Genomic DNA, 4,715 nt, shown 5'->3' with positions numbered 1-4,715 from the left:
ATAAAATTTTGATAACTAAAAATGCATATCACACAAAGAAAAGAATGAGAAGTATATTTTGCAGGTGGCATTAATAAAACGTTTTTTTGTTGTTGGTTTTTTTTTTTTTTTGCGACGGAGTCTTGCCCTGTCACCTAGGCTGGAGTGTGGTGGAGCCATCTCAGCTCACTGGAACCTCTGCTTCCCAGGTTCAAGCAATTCTCCTGCCTCAGCCTCCCCAGTAATTGGGACTCCACGCATGCACCACCACGCTTGGCTTTTTTTTTTTAGTAGAGACAGGGTTTCACTCTGTTGATCAGGCTGGTCTCGGACTCCTGACCTCAAATGTTTTGCCCACCTCAACCTCTCAGAGTACTAGGATTACAGGTATGAGCCAATAAAACATTTTTAAGAATACTTTTCATTTCATACTTCCCCCATAAACTAGAATGACATTCAAATCGAAAAGATGATTGTAAACAAGCATGTCAAAATCTGTAAGTTCAAATAAATTCTATTTGTCCAACACTTGGAGAAGCACTGTTGGTAAATATCTGAAACTGAAAAAGTAAGAACAGTGTAGACTCTCACCGCAGTGGCCGGGAACGCTAGCCATTCACGTCTTCGGTCCCCCTTGGCTGACTCGCCACCCTCGCCTACGCACCATGGACTCCCCAAGGCAGGTGGTCAACTTTGGGCCTGGTCCCGCCAAGCTGCCGCACTCAGTGTTGTTAGAGTCACAAAATTAATTATTAGACTACAAAGGAGTTGGCATTAGTGTTCTTGAAATGAGTCACAGGTCATCAGATTTTGCCAAGATTATTAACAATACAGAGAATCTTGTGCGGGAATTGCTAGCCGTTCCAAATAACTATAAGGTGATTTTTGTGCAAGGAGGTGGGTCCGGCCAGTTCAGTGCTGTCCCCTTAAACCTGACTGACTTGAAAGCAGGAAGGTGTGTGGACTACGTGGTGACAGGAGCTTGATCAGCTAAGGCTGCAGAAGCCAAGAAGTTTGGGACTATAAATATTGTTCACCCTAAACTTGGGAGTTATACAAAAATTCCAGATCCAAGCACCTGGAACCTCAACCTGGCTGCCTCCTACGTGTACTATTGGGCAAATGAGACGGTGCATGGTGTGGAGTTTGACTTTATACCCGATATCAAGGGAGCAGTACTGGTTTGTGACACGTCCTCAAACTTCCTGTCCAAGCCAGTGGATGTTTCCAAGTTTGATGTGATTTTTGCTGGTACCCAGAGGAATGTTGGCTCTGCTGCTGTCACCATGGTGATTGTCCCTGATAATCTGCTGGAGTTTGCCCTTCGAGAGTGCCCCTCGGTCCTGGAATACAAGGTGCAGGCTGGAAACAGCTCCTTGTACAACAGGCCTCTATGTTTCAGCATCTACATCATGGGCTTGGTCCTGGAGTGGATTAAAAACAGTGGAGGTGCCGCGGAGAAACTTAGTTCCATCAAATCTCAAATCTCAAATGATTTATGAGATTATTGATAATTCTCAAGAATTCTACGTATGTCCAGTGGAGCCCCCAAATAGAAGCAAGATGAGTATTCCTTTCTGCATTGGCAATGTCAAAGGAGATGATGCTCTAGAAAAAAGATTTCTTGAGAAAGCTCTTGAACTCATTATATTGTCCTTGAAAAGGCATAGGTCTGTGGGAGGCATCCAGGCCTCTCAGTATAATGCTGTCATGATTGAAGATGTTCAGAAACTGGCCACCTTCATGAAAAATTTTTGGGAGATGCATCAGCTATAAACTCTGTTCTTGAACAACATACAAAGTTTAAAGTAACTTGGGGATGGCTACACACAGTAGCCACACACACAGTATTTTTCTCAAATGAACATGTTTATTGTAGACTCTTCTTTCTTGAAAGAACAACAGCAAAACGCCTACAGCTCTGTAAAGCTGATGGGACATAATGTTCACCTTAATTCTGACTTGAACTGGAAGCATTTCAAGAAATTTTGTTGCTTTTCTAACAAATTCCCACTTGTTTTGCCTTTGCTGCTATTTCTAGTTAGATTTCAAAATTGCCTGTGGACTTAATAATGCAAGTTGCAATTACTTATTTCTGGAGTCATGGGAACATCCAGCATAGAGTGTAGGTGGGGCCCTCTAGGTGCTGAATCTAGACATCTGTGGGGTCTCCTTGGTTCAGCAGCTGTTGATTCAAGGTCAATATTGACCATTGGAGGAGTGGTTTAAGAGTACCAGGCAAAGGGCAAACTGTAGATCGATCTTTATACTGTTATTACAAGAGAAGTGACATACTTTATATATGTTTATATTAGCAAGGTCTGTTTTTAATACCATATACTTTATATTTCTATACATTTATATTTCTAATAATATGGTTATCAGTGATACATGTAGACACTTTTAGAATTTATTAAATCCTTGACCTTGTGCGTTACTCCATTAGCAACAGTTTCACCCCCTCCCCAGTCTTCCCCTTCCTCTTTCTAAGCTGTTTTATGAATAAGATCTAGAAGTTCTTGATTTATTTTTACTGTTCTTTCCATAAGTAGAAGAGAAAGTTGATTGGTTGGTTGTTTTTCAATTATGCCATTAAACTAAGCATTTCTGTTAAATTACCTTATCCTTTGTTCTCTTGACTGTTTTCTTTGTAATGTTTGAGGACGAGAGTGATACTTTGCTGAAAAGTCTTTCCCCTATTGTTTATCTATTGTCAGTATTTTATGTTGAATATGTAAAGAACATTAAAGTCCTAAAACATCTTAAAAAAAATAAGAACAGTGTAACAAATTTGGTTCTGGGCAAAATTTTCAAATGAGGAGGAGCAATCTGGTAGTAGATGGTATTAAACTGACAATAGAAAATTTATTTAAATAGCATTAAAAATAAACCAAATTTAGAAACTTTCATTTCCTGAAGACATGGCATAAAAAATAATAGGCCCCTGTTTTTCTTCTTCCTGGAAGTCATGCCTAAAGATAACACAAAAGTGAGTTCAAAAATGAAATATCTGAAAACCTAAGACTAGAATTCTGAGAAATCCCTCATGGGAGAGACGGTGTTTTGTCTCCAGATGTGAATGGAGAAGTGGTAGGGAGGGAGGAAGAGAAAGGACAATAAACCATAGATAAAATAATGCTGGGGTTTCCAGAATATCATATAGTTGGAATAATGCAGCATGCAGCATTTTCAAATGGCCGTCTTTCACTTAATATTATTCATTTAAGTTTCCTCTAAGTCTTTTCATTGGCTTGAGAGTTCACTTCTTTTCAGTACTGAAGAATATTCCTTTGTCTGGATGAGCCACAGTTTATTTGCTCATTCATCTTGAAGGACATTTTGATTACTTCAAAGTTTTGGCAATTGTGTATAAAACTGTTATAAACTTCTTTGTGCAAGATTTTGTGTGGAAATAAGTTGTTAAATCATTTGGATAAATACCAAAAAGCACAATTGTTGGATTGTAACAACAGCATGCTTAAGAAAATGCCAAATGTCTTCTCAAGTAGCTGCTATGGACTCAATTTTGTCCCCCAAAAATTCATACACTGAAGGGCTAATCCCCAATGTGATGGTATTTAGAGGTGGGGCTTTTGATAGATAATTATGTTTAGATGATGGCATAAGGGTAGGACCCTCATGATGGGATTAGTACCCTTATAAGAAGAGACACAAATATATCTTGCTTGCTTTCTGTCCACCATTTAAAAACAAATGATTCTTAAAACAAGAACCATTCTATATTCCCACTAGCAATTAATGAGAGTTCATATTGCTCTACATCCTTAACACCATTGGTTGTCATTAGTGCTTTGGATTGTGTTTGTTCTAATACGTGTGTAGTGAATCTCATTCTTGTTTTAAATTGCATTTCCCTGATGACATAGGATGTGGAGCATCTTTTCATATGCTTGCTTTCCCTCTGTATGTATTTTCTGATGAGGTATCTGTTCAAGTATTTTGTGCATTTTTTTATTCAGTTGTTGCTATTGGAAGATACTGTATGTGTTTGGGATAACAATCCTTTATCACATATATCTTTTGCAAATATTTTCTTTGAGTTTGTGGCTTGTCTTCTCATTTCCTTAGCAGTGCCTTTCATAAAGCAGAAGATTTTAATTTTAATGAATTTCAGCTTATTGATAATTTATTCCATGGATTGTGCTTTTGGAGTTATATCTGGAAAGACATCGCCGTACCTATTCTTTTATGTTATCTTCAAGTATTTGTATAATTTTGTATTTTAGAATTAGGTCTATGGTTAATTTTGAGTTAATTTTTGTGAAGTGTGTAAGGTCCAGTTTATTTCTTTCCTTTTCTCTGTCTTTCTTTTCTTTTTTTCTTTCCTTCTTTTTTTCTTTTCAACTGGAGTCTCACTCTGTCGCCCAGACTGGAGTGCAGTGGCGTAATCTCGGCTCACTGCAAACTCTGCCCTCTGGGTTCACGCCATTCTCCTGCCTCAGTCTCCTGAAAACTGGGACTACAGGCACCTGTCACCATGCCTGGCTAATTTTTTTGTATTTTTAGTAGAGATGAGGTTTCACTGTGTTATCCAGGATGGTCTTGATATCCTGACCTTGTGATCTGCCTGCCTCAGTCTCCCAAAGCACTAGTATTACAGGTGTGAGCCACTGAACCCAGCCTTTTCTTTTCTTTCCCTCCCTCCCTCCCTCCCTCCCTCCCTCCCTCCCTCCCTCCCTTCCTTCCTTCCTTCCTTCCTTCCTTCCTTCCTTCCA

At 39.1% G+C, this 4,715-nt stretch overlaps 1 pseudogene; it reads left to right on the top strand.

Annotated features, from left to right (window-relative positions):
- Positions 1-563: 563 nt before the first annotated feature.
- On the top strand, positions 564-1,755 carry LOC111523427 (annotated as a pseudogene).
- Positions 1,756-4,715: the final 2,960 nt, after the last annotated feature.

The sequence above is a fragment of the Piliocolobus tephrosceles genome, chromosome 15 (genome assembly GCF_002776525.5).
Source record: "Piliocolobus tephrosceles isolate RC106 chromosome 15, ASM277652v3, whole genome shotgun sequence".
In the NCBI taxonomy this organism is placed as follows: domain Eukaryota; kingdom Metazoa; phylum Chordata; class Mammalia; order Primates; family Cercopithecidae; genus Piliocolobus; species Piliocolobus tephrosceles.
Note: the sequence above shows the minus strand (reverse complement) of the source record. Positions and strands in the feature narration are given on the sequence as shown.